At 45.6% G+C, this 22,928-nt stretch overlaps 1 non-coding gene across 1 annotated transcript; it reads right to left on the bottom strand.

Moving 5' to 3' along the window:
• Positions 1 to 21,960: 21,960 nt before the first annotated feature.
• Positions 21,961 to 22,067, bottom strand: LOC133758919 (U6 spliceosomal RNA). Its single transcript, XR_009865825.1, has one exon. It is a non-coding gene; the product is annotated as a U6 spliceosomal RNA (small nuclear RNA).
• Positions 22,068 to 22,928: the final 861 nt, after the last annotated feature.

Raw genomic sequence — 22,928 nt, 5'->3', positions numbered from 1 at the left:
AACACAGTCCTTGGTGGCTCACTACTGGGGAAGCTGGGGTGGGGTAGAGGTTATTAAAATATGGATCTAAGGGCTGGCATTGTGACACAGTGGGTTAAGCTGCTGCCTGTGATGCCAGCATCCTATATGAGCATGGGTCCTAGCTGATCCACTTCCAATCCAGCTCCTTGCTAATGTGCCTGGGAAAAGAGAAGGAAAATGGCAAATATACTTGGGCTTCTGCAATCCATCTCAGAGACCTGGATGGAGTTCCAGGCTCCAGGCTTCAGCCTAGCTTAGCACCCCCATTGAGGCTATTGGGGAATGAACTATCACATGGAAGAGCGCTCTCTCCCCCTTTCTCTCTGTAACTCTGCCTTTCAATCAACAAAAATAATCTTTAAAAATTGTGCACCTAGCCCCAGTCTGCTAGGTCAGAATCTCTAGGCTGGAACCTGGGAAAACTGCATCTTAAGTTCTCCAAGGGCTTGGGGAGAAGTCCAAAGTTGAGCTTCCCAAAATTGAGTCATTGCTTCATCTTCACAACTTTTATCTCATACTTTAAAAAAAAAAAGTAACAAATACTTCCTGTGTTCCAGACACTGTACGCATGACACAGAGTAAACTCTCACAGTGGTCATAGCAAACCGGTAAGGTAGATACTATTACTATGCCCATTTTACAGACAAGGAAATTGAGACCAAGGAGGTTAAGAAAATAAGGGCCACAGATTGCCCAGTACACTCTCCTCCCTCTTCATATTTGTGGATTTCTTTTTCTAAAATGATGTCACTTTTAAGTTCATATACTCTAATTATAATTTAATGGAAAATTTGCAAAGGCAGAGATTTCCAGTTGTTTGTTCACTGCTGTATGCCTAGATCCTAGAATAACATCAGACAGAGCCGTGGTCGGCAAATATTTGTTGAGTGAACAAATGGGTATGAAGGATCTTCACAGTGCTCATGGAAGTGTGTATTAGGAAAAGCTAGGCATGGATTTCAAATGTTGCACCAAAATGAACTTATCTTTTAAATTCGTGTTTCCACAACTTCTTTGAAGTATCCTCATACAAACATTTAGCAAGGGATCAAGGTATTTTCTGTATTTTTTCTTCATATTCACCAAAACACACTGACATAGTTACTATTAAAAGAGTCTGTCTGGCCAGCGCCACAGCTCACTAGGCTAATCCTCCACCTGCGGCACCAGCACACCGGGTTCTAGTCCTGGTCGGGGCGCCAGATTCTGTCCCGGTTGCCCCTCTTCCTGTCCAGCTCTCTGCTGTGGCCCGGGAGTGCAGTGGAGGATGGCCCAAGTGCTTGGGCCCTGCACCCGCATGGGGGACCAGGAGAAGCACCTGGCTGCTGGCTTCGGACCAGGGCGGTGCGCTGGCCGCAGCACGCCGGCTACGGCGGCAATTGAGGGGTGAACCAACGGCAAAAGGAAGACCTTTCTCTCCATCTCTCTGTCTCTCACTGTCCACTCTGCCTGTCAAAAAATAAAAATAAATAAATAAAATAAAATAAAAAGAGTCTGTGTAGGGGCCAGCATTGTGGCACAGCAGATTATAGCCCCACTCAGGTGATGCCATCACATATTGGAGTGCCTGCTTCTCTGCCTGGCCCCTTTGCTACCAATCCAGCTTCTTGCTAATGCACCTGGGGCACAGCTAATGTCCCAAGTGCTTGGGAGAACTGGATGGGGTTTCTGGTTTCTCTCTTTGGCCTGGCCCAGTCCCACTGTTGCTGGTGTTTTGGGAGTGAACCAGATATCTCTCTCTCTTCTCTCCTCTCTCTCTCTCTTTGTCACTCTGACTTTCAAATAAATAAATAAATAAAACTTTTAAAAAGAGATTCTCCGGCGCCGTGGCTTAACAGGCTAATTCTCCGCCTTGCGGAGCCGGCACACCGGGTTATAGTCCCGGTCGGGGCACCGATCCTGTCCCAGTTGCTCCTCTTCCAGGCCAGCTCTCTGCTATGGCCCGGGAAGGCAGTGGAGGATGGCCCAAGTCCTTGGACCCTGCACCCGCATGGGAGACCAGGAGAAGCACCTGGCTCCTGCCTTCGGATCAGCACGATGCGCCTGCTGCAGCGGCCATTGGAGGGTGAACCAACGGCAAAAAGGAAGACCTTTCTCTCTCTCTCTCTCTCTCTCTCTCTCACTATCCACTCTGCCTGTCCAAAAAAAAAAAAAAAAAAAAAGAGATTCTGTTTATCATCCAAAATCATGTCCTATTTCTATACTGGTACTTTTTAAAAATGTATTGATTGATTTGAAAAGCAGGATGACAGAGAGAGGTCATAGATGCAGAGAGAGAGAAAGAAAGACAGAGAGAGGGATCTTCCATCACTGGTTCACTTCTCAAATACCCACAACATCTGGAGCTGGCTTGTGCCAATGACAGAAGCCAGGAACTCCATCCAGGCCTCTCACATGGGTGTCAGGGACTCAAGTACTTGTGTCACCATCAGCTGCTTCCCAAGAGCACTAGCAGGAAGCTGCATTAGAAGTGTGAGGTAGCCAGCACTTGAACCAGGCACTGCAGCATGCAATGTGGGAGTCCCAAGCCAGGACTGAACCTGCTGTGCCACAATCCCTTCCCCCATACTGATATCCTTACCCAGGTTGAAATGTCCTGAGCAGAGCTCACCCTTTCCATTGCTCTGACCACAATGAGTTGCTGTCATTTTCCCATTCGGAGGGTAAGCTCCCAAGAAGCAGAGACTGGATTTGCTTATCTTTGTACTCCTGTGCTGAGAACAAAGACCACTTGTGCCATTTTTCAAGCTTGCTCTAAGGAACTGGTTTTAGATTTGGTCATTTATTCAAACCCTTTGAGATCTGAATGGCAACTCTAGGATTCAATGGATGGCAAAGAATAACAAAGCTAGGAGGCCTGGACAAGAACCTGCTGCAAAGAGGACTTCCAGGTTTCAGCTCTTGGGCACCAGGGCATCCAAACATGTCCCAGAGCACTTTTTCCGGCTGAACATTGCTTGCAGCTAACATTCATAGGCCTCCTTGTTATTCACAATGTACCTTCAACATCTTCTCGGTGCCTGGCATACTGACAACGTTCAATAAGAAGAAAAACATAGGTTGAATGAGCAAATGAAGGAGATGTTTTTAAATGTGCTCCAATGAGAAAAGAACAACAGGCTTTCACACTCATTTTCCTCTATTTCCACAGTCCTTTGTGGCTCTAACATCTCCAGAAAATAGATCTTTGTGGGAGGCAGGTGATTGGGAAACCTGACTTGTGAGAAGAGCATTTTTTAAAACCTGGGAAGTAATTAACCATATAAAAGAAGAAGAGGGACAATTTCAATTGCCCAGGGGAAGATTACACGTCCAACCCCAACCCAAGACCTCCTGGGCACCTGACTCCAGGCTCCTTACTTGTCAAACTCTGGGACTGCTGGAATGACCTCTCCAGCAGGCATGAGCTCCAGCTAATTATTCAGAGTATTGGTTCTGCTTGGGATAAGATTTCAATGACAGTATCAAGAGATAACAGCAGGGAGGCAGACAGAAAGGAAGTCAATGGTAATTAAACTTTGTTTCCTTGGTACACAGCAGACAACCTCAAAGCACTCAGGAAAGAGACAGGCAGAATTTGCCAAACGCTGAGCAGTGGGAAAGCACAAAGAAACGGAATCACAAAAGCGCTGAGTCCAATCTTTGCCTGGAATACCGGTTTCAGACAATGTTCTGATTAGTTGGTAAGAAAGCCGGGCTAATGGGAATAAAGGAAGGGTGAGAGTCACACAGGAGATCAGTAAGTGATCTATAACCCTCAGACTCCCCAGAGAATGGTGAGTAGATCCAACAACATCTATCCAATAGAGTCATCATTGCCTGACAGATGAGACGGAAGAAAATGAGAGAGAGGGCAAACCAAGAATGGAAGTGTCGTGAGTATTAATGATTAGCCAGCCAGGCATGTTCATTAGATGATAGAAAACCAAGCTAGACCCACCAGTGGGCTGGAGGTTGCTACTACTGCTCCTTTAGATACAAGATAAAGTAGGCAGGCCACTGTCTGCCCAAGGTCACCCAATAAGCTGATGGTAGAATTGGGGTTTGATTTCCCATCCATCTGACACCACATCCAATGGTGGGAGTCAGCCTCTGAAATGGCCCCAGTGAAACTCATCTCCTGGTACTCACATCCTATGCAGTCTCCCTCCTCCTGAGTGTGGACAGAACTAGTGTCTCACTTATAACAAGCACACTATGTCAAATGTGATGCCATGTCCCTCCTGGAGTTGGATTATGGAAAGACTGTGGGCACATTCTGCCACTCCCCCTTGTATCACTAGTTCCAAGGGAGCCATCTAGCAGGTGCACTACAGAAAGGCCCATGTGGCGAGGAGCCGACAACTCCAGCCAATAGTTATGGAGGTCCTGAGGCCTGGCAAATCTTCATGAGAGACCCAGGGAGGTAACTGTTCCCCAGTGCAACGTTGAGATGACTACAGCTCTGACCAACACTTTGAGTCCAGGCTCAAGAGAGGCCGTGTGCACAACCACCAGCTAAGTTGAGCCCCATAAACTGAGATAATGCAGCTTTGTTGTTTTCAATCCCCTAATTTTTTAAAAAAGATTTATTTATTTATTTGAAAGGCAGAGTTATAGAGAAGCAGAGAGAGAGAGAGAGAGAGAGAGAGAAGTCTTCCATCCACTGGTTTACTCCCCAGGTGGCTGCAACAGTGGGAGCTGTGCTGGTCTAAAGCCAGGAGCCAGGAGCTTCTTCAGGGTCTCCTATGTGGGGGCAGGGGCCCAAGGATTGGGACCATCTTCTACTGCTTTCCCAGGCCATAGCAGGGAGCTGGATTGGAAGAAGAGCAGCTGGAACTTGAACCGCTGCCCCTATGGGACACTGGCACTGCAAGCAGTGGCTTTGCCTGCTAAACCACAGCGCTGGCCCCTCATTCCCTAATTTTTGACATCATTTGCTATGTGGCGGTAGATAGCTAACGTAGTCATTTAAAAATATTACTCTGCGGCCGGCGCCGTGGCTCAACAGGCTAATCCTCCGCCTTGCGGCGCCGGCACACCGGGTTCTAGTCCCGGTCGGGGCACCGATCCTGTCCCGGTTGCCCCTCTTCCAGACCAGCTCTCTGCTGTGGCTAGGGAGTGCAGTGGAGGATGGCCCAAGTCCTTGGGCCCTGCACCCCATGGGAGACCAGGAGAAGCACCTGGCTCCTGCCATCGGAACAGCGCGGTGCGCCGGCCGCAGCGCGCTACCGCGGCGGCCATTGGAGGGTGAACCAACGGCAAAAGGACGACCTTTCTCTCTGTTTCTCTCTCTCACTGTCCACTCTGCCTGTCAAAAAAAAAAAAAAAGAAAAAGAAAAAAAATTACTCTGCAGGGAAAGTCATAGGTTCTGTTCACCACGTATTTCCAGTTCCTCCTTCTAGGTACAAAGGAAGAACTCCCCTGGTCCTCAGTGAGAGGTGGCCTCTGACCTTCTTTGCCAAAGAAACGGCAGTCAGCGTGAGAGGACACTTGGGGGCAAAAGTCTCAAGGTCCAATGTGTGGGTCGCTGTGGCTACCTGGCAATCCTGGATTGTAAAGATGGAGCTGCCCCTTCCTGGCAGAGGATACTGCAGGACAGAACGGCAGGGCTATGTACGAAGTCAAAACCCACCTTCGTGTAAGTCACTGCGAGTGTGCAGTTGGTACCCAGCATTGCCTAGACTTCCTCCACTGATACAGTGTCTTTTTTTTTTTTTTTTAAGATATTTATTTATTTATTTATTTGAAAGAGTAACAGAGAGAGACAGAGAGACAGGAACAGAGAAAGAGAGATCTTCCATCCATTGATTCACTCCCCAGATGTTTGTAACAGCCAAGGGCTAGGCCAAGTGGAAGCCAGGAGCCAGGAGCTTCATCTCGGTCTCCCACATGGGTGCAGGGGTCCATGTACGTGGGCCATCACCTGCTGCTTTTCCTAGGCCACTGATAGGGAGCTGGATCAGAAGTGGAGTAGCTGAGACACAAACCAATGCCCATATGGGATGCCAGAATTGCAGGAGGCAACTTTACTCACTACACCACAATACTGTCCCCTCATGATTTTTTTTTTGACAATTTTCATTTAACTCAAATTGTGATTTCACTCAACTGTCAATCGACTGACCATATGACCATCTTGCCCACCTGGAGTATTAATGACATTTGCATCTAAACCAAAATTTACTCTAGGTCACATGATATCAGCTATTAGGCCTATTAAGAAGATCATCAGAGCATCATTATCACTTTTATAAAATGTCATGGGAGAAACTTATTTTCTGAATGCTAACACACCTCTTAGGAACCACAGCTTTACTTTTAATATTTTTATCTTATTTTAAGCTCTACAGGCATTAGGAGGCCTCTGGGGCTCAGTCGAATTGCAGCCCATCTAAAGTGAGCAACAAGACTTTATGCTAGGGGCTAGCATTGTGGTACCATGGGTTAAGCTAACGCCTACAACACCGGAGTCCCATCAGGGTGCCAGTTTGAGTCCCAGCTTTTTCACTTCCAATCCAACTCCCTGCTAATGCACCTGGGAAAGCAGTAGAGGATGGCCTAAGTACTTGGGACCCTGCATGCATGTGGGAGACCCAAATGGATTTCTAGGCTCCTGACTTTGGCCTGGCCCAGCCCTGATCATTGTGGCCATTTGGGGGAGTGAACCAACGGATGGAAGATCTCTCTCTTCTCTATATATCTGCCTTTCAAATAGATAAATAACTCTTTTTAAAAATTATTTATTTATTTGGAAGATAGAATGACAGAGAGAGAGAGAGAGAGAGAGAGAGATTTTTCATCTGCTGGTTCACTCCCCAAATGGCTGGAATGGCTGGGACTGGGACAGGCTGAAGCCAGGAGCCAGGAGCTTCTTCCAGGTCTCTGATGAGGGTGCAGGGGCCCAAGCCCTTGAGTCATCTTCTGCTACTTTCCCAGGTGCATTAGCAGAGCACTGGATGGGAAGTGAAGCAGCTGGGACTCTAGCCAGTGGCCACATGGAATGCTGGTACTGCGGGGGTGGAGGGGCTTGACCCTTAATCCTCTATGCTGCAGTGCCAGCCCCTAAATAAATCTTTTTTTTTCTTAAAGTACTTTCAGTATTAACCTTGTCCTTGATTTCATTTCATTTTTTTTCTACCATTACTTTCCCCACCCTTAGTTTCCTGATACTGATTGCTTCTTTATCTTGTTATAATGGAGATATCCATTAGGAACCTCACATCCATTTTTACATAGGGAAAAAAATTAAAATATATAAGCAGGATCACTTGTGACAAAACAAGCTGCAGCATTAGCATGAGAGACTAGAAACTGGTTTGCATCACAGCTTGACCACTTAGTAGCTGTGTGACCTCGCTTGAATGATGCTGTCTCAATTTCTTCCCCTTTAGTGTAAGTTGGGGTAGGCGCTAATAATACCTCCCATGAAACTTTGTGTTGTGGATTATATTAGGAAAAGTGCTTGGTCCTTACTAAGAGCTCTTACCAAACTCTAGTTCCTTCCTTCCTCAACCCAAAATCCCTTGAACAGCTATTTGCTCTTGAACTTGCTCAATCATGTTCCTGGGTGTCGGGCTGTGCACCACGGCGAGCTCAGAAACATCTCTTTCTGAGGAAACAGGTTTCAGCTGCATCAGGAGAAACTCAACTTAGGAGGAAGCTAGGGAGAACAGGTGGCTAAGAGAAGATCATGGCTGTCCAGTGGTCACTTAACTATACTTAATGTCCAGGAGCTCACAGAATCAGAGTGGGAAAGACAGGGTGGGACTGCTTAGCTGGTGGACGCTACTGTGTCTGAGAAGTTGCCTAAAGAAGGACTCCATTAGCAAAGACCTGACGGGAGGCAGGCAACAGGTTAGACCAGCTAGTGTTCCAAAATATTGTCCACATGCGTAATTTTGTGTGATGCCTAGGTATAGGGCAGTTTTTCATGCTCAGCACCACTGACATTGTGGGGGGTGCTGCATGCATTGTAGGTGTTTCCCAGTATCTCTGTCTTCTGTCTACTGGATGCCAATATTCACACCACCCCAACATTTATGATTTCACGATCATCAAAAATGCCCCCAGACCTTTCAAATGTTTGTTGGGAGGCAAAATGGCCCTGCTCACCTCCTATGGGAGCCACTAGTGTGGAGTAACAAAGCTTCTGACATTGGTCAGTGAGACTAAGCACCCACAGAGTTGGTGGAGACAAAAGTGCTGGAGTCTTGTGGTGGTCACACTGCAGCTGGATGGGGGTGGGGTGAGCAGACGTTCTGCCCCTGGTTGCACTAAGTACAGTCAGCACAATAACAGAACGAGCTGCACACTGGGCTCAAAGAGGGAGCGTGACCCACTCCCGGGGAGCTCCTGACCCACCTTCTCCAAAGTAGCCCCAACTCTCCCCCAACTTGGTTGTGATTCATTTTTAAGTCCTCTGAGTGTTTCCTTCATAGCAATGCCCACAATTTGTAATGGTTTTTTGTTTGTTTGTTTACTTGTGATTTTGTTTGTCTACCTCATTTGCTAAATTGTACATTCTCTAAAAACAAGGCACTAATTCTGTTTTATCAGTTCTAGAATTCCTGGCCCCTAGCAAAGGGCAGGGCCCAATCAGGAATTCAACCACTATTTAAAGAGAACTAGAAAGGAGGAATGGAAGGGAGAGAGAGGTTGAAAGAGAGAGAAGCAGAGCGAGGGAGAGAGGAACAGGAGAAAGCAGGCAGGCAGGAAGCAAGCATGGAGGAAGAGTGGGAAAGAGGAAGAGGAAGAAAGAAGGAAAACACAGTAGGGATCCTGTGTGCAGGAAGAGCATTCCTGAGAGGGAACAGTGCATGCAAAGTCCAGAGAGGTCAACAGGACTGATCTTAGGATTTATAGGGTCCAGTACAACATAAAAATGAAAGAATTTCACGACCACTACCACCAAACACTAAACTACGTGGGAGACAAATCTCCCTTGCCGTGGCAGTCAGGTGGCACCAGTCTGTCAGTCCACACGTTGGTCCAATGAGGTAGTCAACGTGACGGCCAGCAGCCATGCCATGTTTTCTAATAGCAGAAGCCAGTTTCCCAGAAGAGAACAGAGCCTGGCTAAGTGGGTTCTTCCAAATTCAATGTTGATATTAAGAAATACTGCAGGGCAAGGTCGTTGGGCACAGGTTCTTCGAAGTGTTGCTTGGGGAAATCTTGCTAGAACTCTCAGCCAGCCCCAAACAAAGCCGCAGTGTGTAGAGGCCTGGATGCAAGCCTGCCAGCTAAAAGCAGAGAGCGGATGCAACTCCACTCATGGGGCTCACGCAGTGGGCAGTCAAGGCTCCCTCCACCACGCGTGTGGTGAGCTCAGCAATTTGTTATCAGCCCCCAGCATGAGCGGCAGATCCCGTCTTTTGGAAAACCTGTCATTCAGAGGCCATCTCTGGGCGTGACTTTAATTAGGACTCACATGTGATGTTTTACTTCCACTCATGAGTACCTACGTCATTTGCTCAGGCACAGCTAAACGGCACCTGTACTTGGGCAGTTTATTGATGGGAATTCTGGGTGGTTATGGCTGGGCGTGTGGTGGTGGGAGCGAGTGTAAATGCGTGGGGGTGTTGATACACACGCACACGCACACACATGCACACGCACACACTCCCACTCAGATCTTCCTGTACCTAAATATGAGCAGAAGAATCACTTCAGGCTCTCTGAAGCCTGAAAGAGGTCGGAAGTCACTTTTTCCATAGGCTATAGCCTGGTTTCTAGGTTCTTCTTCAGGAATGGAAAGGAAAAAGAAAGTCTCATTTCCTGAGTGTTTTTAACATCTGCCAGGCTCTTCCAGGTGCATGGTCTCGTGAACTCGACACAGGAACCTGAGGCTTGAGTACCAGGATACTTAACATGTCGACCTGACCTGGTCCCAGGATGCTCAGAATCTGATTAGCCATGACTTGTGGGTGAGTCAGTGAGGGCGTTTCCACAGAAGACTGACACTGGATTTGGTAGACTGAGCACAGGAGGTGCTCTGCCCACACAGAGTAGGCATCATCCAATCAGCTGAGGGCTTGAGTGGAACAAAAAAGCAGAGAAGCGGGGGAGTCACTTCCCCTCTTCCTCCCTGCTTGATATGGAATACTCAACTCCTTGTGCCCTCCTGATTGGACAGGGACTGATATCTCTAGCATCACCCCTCAGGCTCTAAGACCTTCCAATGACACCCCCAGCTTTCCTGGGTCACGAACTTGCTGATAGCGAATCTTGGGTCTTCTCAGCCTTTTCTCCCTCTCTCTGAAAAAGATCTCATTGCGTCTGTTTCGCTGAAGGATTCTGAATAACACAGGTACTTATCTATCCATTTTCCAGACGTGAAAACTGAGACCTGAGGTTTGGGTGACATCCTCAATTCCAACAGCAGCCACACGTCTACTTCACTGGCATGTTAAGTGCTACCTGTTTAACCCCTCAGACAATAGGCAATCTTGTAGGTATCATGGCGTTAGAATCCACAGTAACGGAAAGTATGATTTCAGAAAATGTCTTCCATTGCTTCCTGATGTTGCCAATAACTAGAAAGTCACTTCCTTCAAACTGTGGGTTCCATTGTCCTCCAATTCTAGAGACCATAACTGCTCTCCCCTTCTGGGCTTTGATTTGCAAATGACGGGAGGAAAATCCAGGTGCTGCTCAGAGGAGGAAGCAAAGATCTTCAAGCCAAGGGTCTGGCTTGAAGAAATGGGAGAGCTATTTCTCTGATGTGTTTGTTTTTGTGGATATCCTGCTCTGAGACTTTTGCTATAGCTGGGACACAGTGAGAAGTGAAGTCCCAAAATATGGGTTAGACTGGCCGCTCTGCCAGGGACCAGCTATGTGACTTGGGGAAGCCACTTACTTTTCCAAGTCTTAATTTCCTAGTCTGTGAAATGAAGATAATAATACCTTAAATTCGGGTCGGCGCCACAGCTCACTAGGCTAATCCTCCGCCTTATGGTGCCGGCACCTCAGGTTCTAGTCTCGGTTGGGGCACTGGATTCTGTCCCGGTTGCTCCTCTTCCAGTCCAGCTCTCTGCTGTGGCCCGGGAGTGCAGTGGAGGATGGCCCAAGTGCTTGGGCCCTGCACCTGCATGGGAGACTAGGAGAAGCACCTGGCTCCCGGCTTCAGATAGGCACGGTGTGCCGGCCGAAGCATGTCGCTGGAGCGGCCATTGGGGGGTGAATCAACAGAAAAGGAAGACCTTTCTCTCTCTCTCTCTCTCACTGTCCACTCTGCCTGTCAAACAAACAAACAAACAAACAAACAAATAATACCTTAAATTTTCTCTTGCCGCTGATGAAGTCATTTTAAAATGCAAGTACGGGCAGGCATTTGGCTTTTTGGATAGGCCACTGATTCAGTTGCCTGCATTTCACACGGGACTGCCTGGGTTTAATGCCTGACTCCAGCTCAAGCTTCCTGCTAAGGCAGACCCTGAGGGGCAGCGATGGTGGCTTGGTAACTGTCTGCCACTCAGATGGGAATCTGGACTGAGTTCCTGGCTCTTTGCTTTGGCCTGGCTCAGCCCCAGCTTTTGCAGGCATCTGAGAAGTGAACCAGCGGTAGTAGTGCACATGCTCTCTCTCTTGCTCTCTCTCTCTCTCTGCCTCACAAATTAATTAATTAATAAAAACACATGTACTTTGGCCCAGCAATTCCATTTACAGAAGAGTATCCAAAGGAAATACCTAGACAAATATGCAAAATGATATGTATAAAAACACATTCCCTGGCCAGTGCCGCAGCTCACTTGGCTAATCCTCTGCCTGCGGCGCCGGCACACCGGGTTCTAGTCCCAGTCGGGGCACCGGATTCTGTCCCGGTTGCTCCTCTTCCAGTCCAGCTCTCTGCTGTGTCCCAGGAAGGCAGTGGAGGATGGCCCAAGTGCTTGGGCCCTGCACCCCACGGGAGACCAGGAGGAGGCACCTGGCTCCTGGCTTCAGATCGGTGCAGTGCGCCAGCCGTAGCGGCCATTTGGGGGGTGAACCAACGGAAAGGAAGACCTTTCTCTCTGTCTCTCTCTCTCACTGTCTAACTCTGCCTGTCAAAAAAAAAAAAAAAAATTCCCTGAGGCATTATTTACACTCTTGAAAAACTTGACGCAAACTAGTTTGTCCATATGGAATTTGACAAATAATTATGACATGCCCATATGTAGCAACACATCGAGGCATTTAAAATGATAAATGATACAGTGGATCTCTACTTGTTAGCAATTCACTGTCTAGATGATACTAGTACAGCTACAAGAAATACAACTGACAGATACTCTGGGACCTGAAATGGTGGTTAATTTTAAGGAGAGGAACCAGAGGGCTGTAGACATCATCATTTCACTGAATATCTTTGGGTATTGTCTGAAGCTTTTATCTTGTGCATGCTCTGCCTGAGAAATGCTTAGTTAAAATAAATAAAAATGTAAAAGTGTGATTGTGTGCATATGAAAGTTTGTTAAGGACACACATGTCAGAGATACTTGTCTCTGAGCACAGGAATTTTTCTCCCTTTGTTACATGTTTTGAATTTCCCAAATGTTGGCAATAAGCGGGAATATGTTATAATAATGAAATAAGAAATAAAACCTTTTCTATTTTAAGAAAGAATAAAGCTGGAGATAGTTATGAGGGGCAGGCAATTAATGAGGCAGTTAAGACACCACTTGGGATACCTGCATCCCATATCAGAGGGCTTGGTCTCAGCTTGGTTCCCAGCTGCCTGCTAGTGTGCACCCTGGGAAGCATCAGTGATGGCTCAAGCAGCTAAGTCCCTGCATCTCACATGGGAGGCCAGGATTGCATTCTGGGCTCCCGGTTTCACCCTGGTCCAGTCCTTGCTCTTGTGGAGTCAACCAGTGGATGGAAGATCGATCTCAATCTCTTTCTCTCTCTGCCTTTAAAATAAAATGTAAACAAATAAGTAGTCATGAGATTATTGCATTTGTTATCTAGTGCCAGATAACAAATCACTCGGAGACTTGGTAGGTTAAAACAACTCCAAATGTTCTATCTGAAAATGCATCAGTGGGTGAGGAATTTAGGTACGGTCGTGGGTCACACCTGCTGTCATTTGAAGGCCCAATGGTGGCTGCCATCATCTCTTCCTAGGGTTCCCTGAGTGTCCACAGGACATAGTGTCTGCTTTCTCCCAGAGCAAGGGATCTGAGAGGCAGCAAAGCAGACACCACAACATCTTTTAACCCAGCCTCAGAAGTCACACACATCATTTCTGCAGTTCCGTACTTGTTACACAAGTCATCCCTACTGAGCATGGGAGGGAACCATGTACATTACCCAGGACATTCTAGGGACAGGCTATCAAAACCATATGCATAAGTCTTACAAAATTAAGTGCTACCCAAGGAGGGTGAACCTTCTATTTTGTGCATTGTCTTTCCCAGAGAACATCTTGAAAGTGATGTTTATGTCTTTGCTTGCTTGACCACTCACTGTTCCAGCCTTGCATCTTCCAAGAGCCCTTTCTTTGAAGAATTCTAGATAACATGCAGGTCAAAGCAGGGAATAAGGTCCCATGCACTCACTGTCTTCGCTTTTCCCTTGGACTATCCACAGTAGCGGGGCATTATTCACTTCCATTGGCCTCTTTCATCTACCTGTCCACTTGATTTTAGTGTCCTAAAGTGTTCTCAGAAACAAGGAGTAGAACCAGCATCAGGCTCAGCTAACTGGGAGTTCCTTCAGGCTAATAGCAGTGTTGTTTTCATCCCTGAACCCTCAGTGCTTGGCACAGTGCCTGTTCAGCTGCTAAATAGTTGCTTGCCAACTTGCATGACCATAAGAAAACCATAATCTGAGAAGTAAGTATGGTTCTGCTAAGAGACGTGAATGCAACCAGTGCAAAGATCACCATTTGACCTGATCTCATCTCATCTCCTCTGTTTTATTTTTTCCCCTTTAATCTCATCTCTGTTCCACCTGCTCTCATACTCTCTGACCTAGCCTGCATCCCGCCTCAATCTGCGATCTACCTCCCTTACCTTCCCATCTTTACCTCCATGACTCTGCTCCTTGGATCACTCACTTATTAACTATCTGATCTGGGGCAAATTGCTTAATATCTTTGCATTTCCATTCCCTGATCTATAAAGCAAAGATAATAATACTTCCTCACAGGGTTGTTAAAAAACTGAAATTAGAGAATAACACGTGCAGTACCAGGAACTAAGGAGAAGTTAAATAAATATAACGTCCCTGTCTGCTCTTTACATTGTCCTGAGCTTAGTGAATGTTTCATTTTATGGCTTACTTTGGTCATTTAATAGGATTTTGCAATCATTGTTACAAGTTGTCACCTGGTTTTCAGTTGTCATTCTTTTTTTAAATGGTGGCATCACATTTTATCAACCGTTTCCAGTTAAGGGACATTTAAGGTCTTTGAAAAGGTTTTGTTGTTATACATGTCATATCCTTTTGGATATTTTTCCATAGGATAACTTCAGAGAATTGATGCTGTATATTCATGGGTGATATGAATTCAGAATTTTTTAAATTCCTGTATGAAGTTTAGGTTTCTTTTCCCCAACTAGAGTTTGTACTCCTTAATATCAGAGAGTATGTATTATCCTCAACAGGTAGTAGTGTGGGGTGATAAAGGGTACAAATTTTCAAGGCAGATAGACTTTCATCTGAATTCTGGCTTTGACAGAATTCAAGAATTCTGAATTCCAGCTTCTTAATTGTCCGATAAAAATGTATACACCTACACACTGATGGTAACACAAGTTATAGCTTGTTGTTTTACAACCCATCCCAAAACTAAAAGCCTTAAGACAGCAACAATCATTTGCTCAGCTGATGTATCTGAAATTTGGACAGCACTCCACAGGGACAACTTGTCAGTGTTTCATACAGCATGAGCAGAACCAACTTGGGAGGTTCACTTTCAAGATGGTACACTCACGCGACTGGTTAGTGCCAGCTGTTCTCTGGAGGTCCAGCTGGGACTACGTGCTGGGAGCCATGGTTCTCTCCATATGAATTTTGCCATGGATGTCTTGATTTTTCATTGCATGTGTTGGCTTGGTTCCAAGAATGAATGTTACGAGAGTCGCAGGAATAAGCTATATTGCCTTTTATGACCTAGCTCCAAAAATTTCATAATGTCACTTTCCTTGTAGTCATAATCCCATGTAGGTTTCAGGAGAGGGAACATTGAGCCTATTTCTTGATGGAAGGAACACCAAACCACACTATAAAAAGAGTTGATGGGGGGCCGGCATTGTGATGTAATGGGTTAAGTTGCTGCCTGCAGTGCCGGCATCCAGTATAGGCATAGGTTCATGTCCGGGCTGCTCATCTTCCGATCCAGCTCTCTGCTAATAGCCTGGGAAAGCAGTGGAGGATGGTCCAAGTGTTTGGGCCCCTACTCTTGCATGGGAGACATGAAAGAAGCTCCTGGCTTCAGATGGGCCCAGCTCCGGCCATTGTGGCCATTTGGGGAGTGAACTAGCAGATGGAAGACCTCTCTTTCTCTCAACCTCTCTCTCTCCATCTGTACCTCACTTTTTTTTTTTTTTCAAGACTTTATTTATTTTTTACTTGAGAGCCAGAGTTACACAGAGAGAGGAGAGGCAGAGAGAGAGAGAGAGAGAGAGGTCTTCCATCCAATGGTTCACTCCCCAATTGGCCGCAACAGCCAGAACTGCACCGATCCAAAGCCAGGAGCTTCTTGTGGGTCTCATACATGGGTGCAGGGGCACAAGGACTTGGGGCATCCTCTACTGCTATCCCAGGCCACAGCAGAGAGCTGGATCGGAAGTGGAGCAGCTGGGACTAGAACAGGCACCCATACGGGATGCCAGGGCGTTAACCTGCTGTGCCACAGCGCTGGCCCCACCTCTGACTTTCAAATAATTAAATAAGTCTTTAAAAAACAAAAAATAAATGATTAGCATGTGTTTAAATATCCAGTAGGAGTACTTGGTTTGTAGTAGGTATTCAGCTCATAGTGGCTAGTTTACATGTGTACATGGAACCAAGGGTGGTCAGACTCTCACGGAGGCCTTCAAGAGGTGTGCAAGGATTGAGTGACTTTCAAATGACCTATTTTCTGTTATCTGGGTCACACTTTTACTCACCTTACAAAAATAATGCAGAGTGTCTGTCTTGACATTTTGATTTCACAATCGCCCTCCTCTTTCCCCAGTTCATAACCCATGTCAATCATGAGAATCACAGAGACAGGCAACACTGTGTGGCATTGTTTAGCCACATCCCATTTGTCTCATGGCTGGGTCTTTCCAAACTGTCCTGTATGGCTTGGCCTCAACATAATTTGTCTACAGTATGTGAAAGAGGATGTTAGTGATAAGACAGGATGTGAACCTGACCTACTGTCAGTCAAATGGGAGGTTTTGGCACGGAATGTTCCTGAGTCACTCAGTCCAAGCTGCAAAGATGCCAGTAGTGCAGCAGATCTTGCCCCAGCACTACTGGGTTGGGGCTGGGAAGAACTACTGAAAGGAGCTCAAAGATGAGATGACCCTTGCCCAAGGTCAGAGAGCAAGTTTGTGCCAGAGTTACAGATCAGAACAAACTTTCTCAATCCCAGCATTGCTGATGTCCAAAACTGGACAATTCTTTGCAATATGGGGTTGCCCTATGAAGTGAAGAAGGTTTAGAACATCCTTGGGCTCTACCCACCAATGCCAGTAGCTTCACCCTCCCCATTTCTGAAAAATAAAAATGATTGCAGACATTGCCAAATGTCCCCTGGGGAATAAAAATGTCCCTAGCAGGTCTTCTACTTGCCTGTGAATCTATCCATTGAGACAAGGGCTGGGCTGATTTATGAAAATTAGATAAAAAAAATTTTAAATGGAAAAGTTTCCTGATATTCTCAAGGATGTTCATCGGAGCACCATGTATAACAGAAAAAAGTCAGACGCAACCTAACTATTCATCCCCAAGCAATAATTAAGTAGCTCATTGTAGTTCAGTGACGTGGAGTATCACGCAACCTCTACAAAGCCAAAGACACAAACATCTGCTGACAACCCTGAGTCTGCCCACAGAGGTGAAATTTCTGAACCCAGCATAACTGTGGAGAGCCTCCCTCATTCCGGGGCATCCGTGCTGGTAAAGTCAGCCCACGACTCATAAACTCCAATCCTTAGGTGGTAGTTTGAATAGCTCTGTAGACTCTGAGCAAGGCACATGACAAAGATGCAAATCTCAGTCCAGTAGTGATCTATCTTACAACAAATACAACTACTTCACAGTCTGAGAACTTACTGTGCCCTTTAAACTTCCTTCCACTGGGATGATAAGAATTCCACTTCGGATCATTTTGCATTTCCCTTTTTTCAGAAACTTTGGCTAAAGCATGGAGGTTTTGGGTCAAGCCCTCTGTAACAGTCAATATTTTTAACTTTCAAAAATGTCTATTTTGGGGCCGGTACTGTGGCACAGTGGGTTAATGCCCTGGCTTGAGCGCCAGCATCCCATATGGGCCCCAGTTCAAGTCCTGGCTGCTCCACTTCCACTCCAGCTCTCTGCTATGGCTTGGGATAGCAGTAGAAGATGGCCCAAGTCCTTGGGCCCCTGCACCTGCATGGAAGACCCGAAATAAGCTCCTGGCTCCTGGCTTTGGATCAGTGCAGTTCTGGCCATTGCGGCCATCTGGGGAGTGAACCATCGGATGGAAGACCTCTCTCTCTGTCTCTACTCTCTCTGTAACTGTGTCTTTCAAATAAATAAAATAAATTGTTTTTAAAAAATGTCTATTTTGCACTGTTCAACCTGAAGCATATTACCATGTTCATTTGAACGGGGTTAGGAAATGGACTGGGGAGAGGGTAGAATGAGATACATGCAAGTGTCCTAATATGGGTGGCTCTGTGAGACACAGATATTGTTGAGTATACAAGTGTGTTTCTGTATTTTCGATTTTTTTTTATTTGAGAGGCATAAAGAGACACAGAGAGAGGGAGAGACAGACAGAGAGCTCTCATCATTCCCCAAATGCCTTCAATGGCCAGCAGTGGGCTGGGGTTGAAACCTGGACCCTTGAAAGGAATCTAAGTCTCCACGTGAGTGGCAAGGAGCCCAATTACTTGAGCCATCACCACTGTTTCCCGGGGTTGTAGTAGCAGGAAACCAGAGTCAGGAGTAGAGCGGGATTCAAGCACAACTATTCCAAGTAGGACATGGGTAACTTAATCATGCTTTCTCCTATATCGATATTTTTGGATGGCAAAAAGATAAGCTATGGATCACTGACTGAAATTCACATTATAGTAAGACAAGAAAAGAATATGCATGAAGCAAGACTATATGTTCTATTGAGTATGTATATTTGTGTACATAAAACTATACATGTACTATGTGTGTGCAAATATTATATATATACAAGTATACGAGTACTGTTATCATTTAAATAAGATTTGACTTCCAAACTCATGCAGATATTTAAACCCCAGAATCATAAATTAATAATCCTAGGAGCATGGCTTTTAATCTAACTAAAGTGCTTAGGAGGTGGGTCATGCTTTGGAAGGAATCTTTTGCAATGGGGTTGGTTATAATATCTGGTTTGCGTCCAATTACTCTCTCTCTTCCTGTGATTCTTGCTCCCACACACTGGACCACTGCCATCCTCTGGCCTCACAGATCTTGGACTGTAAACCTACAAAATCATGAGCCAAAATAAACCTCTTTCATTATTTTTTTAAGGATTTTGTTTTTATTTTTATTTAAAAAGCAGAGTTACAGAGAGAGAGGAAGAGACAGAGAGAGATTGATCCTTCACCCCCTGGTTCACTCCTTAAATGGCTGCAACAGCCAGGGTTGGACCAGAGAGAAGCCAGGAACCAGGAGCTTCTTCCTGGTCTCCCCTGTGGGTACAGGGCCCAAATATTTGGGCCATCTTCTGCTGCTTTCCCAGGCGCATTAGCATGGAGCTAGATTGGAAGTGGAGCAGCCAGGACTTGAATTGGCACCCATACGGGATGCTGGTAGAGGTGGCAGCTTAACACACTATGCCATGACATCAGCCCCAAGCCTCTTTAATTTATAAGCCATTTATCTCAGTATTCTGTTGCAGTGAGAAAAGTTCACACACACATATGCACAGACAAATTTTAAGCAGTTAAGATGCTGCATGTTATATTGGAGTTTCTGGGTTTGAGTCCTGGCTCCACTTTTTTAAAAAAGATTTATTTTATTTATTTGAAAGGCAGAGTGGCAGAGAGAGAGAGGGGAAGAGATAGAGAGAGACAGAGAGATCTTCCACCTGCTGGTTTACTCTCCAAATGACTGTGGCAGGCCAAAGCTGGAAGCCCAGAACACAATCATGGGTAGCTGGCACCTAAGTACTTGAGTCATCATCTAGTGCCTCCCAGGGTGCCCATTAGCAGGCAGCTGGATGGGAAGTAGAGTAGCTGTGACTTAAGGCACTCTGCTATGGAATGTGGACGTCCCAAGCAGTGATTTACCTGCTGTGCCAAATGCTCCACCCCCATAGTGTTCTCTGCAGTATTTCATCTGCCAGTATGTGGTAAAATTTTCTTATGCCTCCCCCATAGAACGTACAGCCATGAGGGCAGAACTGTGGATCTGTTTTGTTCATGGCTTCATCTTCAGTGCTGAGAACTGTGCCTGGCACGTAGTAGCTGCTCAGTACACATCTGCTGCATGAACACGAAGGAAGGAAATCATTTTCTTATCACTTCATAGCATCGGATTCATTGCTGTGGCTCCGTGCTAAACACACCCACAGACTTGCAGGCCACCAAACCTTTAAAAGTGTCTGGGAGAGACAGGGGTTTGGCCTAGTGCTTAAGACTCCTGTGTCCTATATTAGAGGACCGGAGCTCAACTCTTGGCCCCTCTATAGATTTCAGGTTTTATTCAGTCACTGGGAGGCTGTAGTGATGGCTCAAGTAGTTGGATCCCTTCCGCCCACAAGGGAGACGTGGATAGAGTTCCTGCCTCCTGGTTTTGGCCTGGCCCAGCCCCAATCATTGAAAGCATTTGGGAGCAGATAGGAGATCTCTCTCTCCCTGCCCCTCAACCTCTGTATCTCTCCTCTCAAAGAATAATAATAGAAGATTTTTAAAGTAAAAACTACATAATCAACGAGGGCACAGATAAAGATATTCTTTTTGTTTTTTAAAGATTTACTTATTTGGAAGAGTAACAGAGAGAGGAAGAGACTGAGAAAGAGATAGAGAGAGATCTTCCATTCACTGGTTCACTTCCTAGATGGCTACAATAGACAGGGCTGGGCTAGTCCAAAACCAGGAGCCAGGAGCTTCATCTGGGTCTCCCACATGGGCACAGGGGCCCAAGCACTTGGCCCCTCCTCCATTACCTGGCATTAGCAGGGAGTTAGATTGGAAGCAGAGCAGCCGGGACTCAAACCAGCACCCACATGGGATCCTGGCGCTACAGGCAGCGACTTAACCCGCTATGCCACAGCAACAGAATCATAAAGATATTCCTAAATAAATAAAAATAAAAATTTTTAGAGATAATGATGAGCAGTTCTTCCATTTCACTGATGAGAAATCGAGACAAAGAAGAGCAAGCATGTAATCCAATTCACAGGAGCAGCAGAAACCAGTTGCCTCCTTTCCCAACACTTCTGTCTTTAGATAGGACATTTTCCCAGGAGCCAGAAAATTCCATGATCGCAATTTAAAAGCAATCGGCTTCTTTGTGTTTGACCAGTGACAGATGGACGCATGGTTCTGTTTGCTTGAGATAAACTGAGTCGATCCAGACATCAAAGACTCCATACCCGACAGGCCAGTCCAACCAGCTTATGATATTCAGGGTTGATGTCAACACATTAAAAAAAGTGATAACCCAACTCCATTAATCTTGCCTATTTATAAGGAAATGCTTCTGTTTGGGAGAACCTGTGCTTCTGGTTCTGGAACAAGAATTGCTCAATCTGGACCTCACTGTGGGGCAAGAGCTTAGATCTTCCATCTGGCTTGGGTTCCCTGCAAGGTTGAAGGAAATGGGACATCATCCTCTAGTTAGAGCTGGAAGCATCTAGCATAACATCTGATACTGAGAAGACTCTGAAAAATACCGACTGAGGCCGGCGCCGCGGCTCAATAGGCTAATCTTCTGCCTGCGGCGCCGGCACCCCAGGTTCTAGTCCTGGTTGGGGCGCTGGATTCTGTCCCGGTTGCCCCTCTTCCAGGCCAGTTCTCTGCTGTGGCCCGGGAGTGCAGTGGAGGATGGCCCAAGTCCTTGGGCCCTGCACCCACATGGGAGACCAGGAGGAAGCACCTGGTTCCTGGCTTCAGATCAGTGTGGTGCGCCGGTCGCGGCGGCCATTGGAGGGTGAACTAACAGAAAAGGAAGACCTTTCTCTCTGTCTCTCTCTCTCACTGTCCACTCTACCTGTCAAAAAATAAAAAATAAAAAATAAAAAATAAACGACTGAATGTAAATTAAGCAAGCAAACAAATAATTTTCTAAAATATTTTGCTTCATTTTACATATATTGTAGTGGTTGCAGTTACGGATTCCGTTGAGTGAGGCTGAGCAAATTAATGAAGCCTTTGATGCCTTGGTTTCCTCTTCTATAAAATGGAGCTGATAATAGTGTTGACCTCATGGGTTTTGTGGATCCAGTAGGGAAATATGCAGAAAGCCCTTAGAACAGCACCTGGTACATGATGAACTCTGTGTGAGCTTTGCTATACCATCTTCCTTGCTTCACCTATTCATTTGTTCAACCAACATGTACTCAGGACCTACTTTGAACTCTCAGTTCTGAGCTGGCTGTTAGGAATAAATGTATGAGGTTCTTGTACTCTTGTGACCATCAGCTCTCATCTGGGAATGAAAATTAAGAATCCACAGACCATTGAAATTGCAGGCATATGATGGTGTATGTTTTTCTTTCTTTTTTTTTTCTTTTTATTTTTTTTAACTTTTATTTAATGAATATAAATTTCCAGTGTACACCTTATGGATTACAAAGAAATATGGAACGCTTCACGAATTTGCGTGTCATCCTTGCATAGGGGCCATGCTAATCTTCTCTGTATCGTTCCAATTTTAGTATATGTGCTGCCGAAGTGAGCACTGGTGTATGTTTTTCTAACATGAGAGACACAAGTCTTTACTGTTTTCTCAGAGATGCAGGACTGCCCCTCAAACAGATTTTTCAAAACTAGTTAAGGATCACCATTGTTATAAATGGAAGAATAAAATTCAATAAACTTCACACACTGTGGCAATTGCTATACTAGAGTTCTATACAAGGCGTAAAGAGGTCCTTACTGGGCCCACGCATGCCTGCCAGTGTCTAATGTGGTCTCCAGTAGAAGCTGGTCACCTTCAACCTATGACAGCATCTTAGTGTATCCTCAAGGAGCTGAAAGCTGCAGACACGCATGGAGAAGGAGAGATGAGAAGGACTCCAAAATATAACTTTGCTCTGGTTTCTAGAAAAGTAAACAAAGAGATATGAAATCTCCATTCTAAGCAAGTCTTTTTCTCATTTGACTCATAATAGAAGGGCAAGGTAAAGGATATACGCGTTTAGAGTCAAACAGACCTGAATTTGAATTTTGGTTCTACCTCTTACCAGCTGTTGAGAGTATGAGCAAATTGTAACCTCCTTGAAGTCTATTTCTAAGTCTATTTTCTAAGTCTATTTCTAAGTCTATTTTCTAAATGCTAAGTGGGGCCTCATGAAATAATATTTGTTATGTTTTCCATACAGGGTCTGGCTTAGATAGATTGATAGGTTGTATCATTTAGTTATCAATGTTTATTTTCTCTCCATTCTTGCCCTCCTTCCCTATGGGCAAAATATATTCCTGTGCCCATTGACTTTGGGCTTATCTGTGATAATCCCTTTAACCAATGGACTGTGAGTGGCTATGTCAGATACCAAGTGTGAGCAGAATCTTTAAATCCATGTATATGGATTGGAATTGTC

This window comes from Lepus europaeus, chromosome 4 (genome assembly GCF_033115175.1).
Source record: "Lepus europaeus isolate LE1 chromosome 4, mLepTim1.pri, whole genome shotgun sequence".
Classification (NCBI taxonomy): Eukaryota; Metazoa; Chordata; class Mammalia; order Lagomorpha; family Leporidae; genus Lepus; species Lepus europaeus.
Note: the sequence above shows the minus strand (reverse complement) of the source record. Positions and strands in the feature narration are given on the sequence as shown.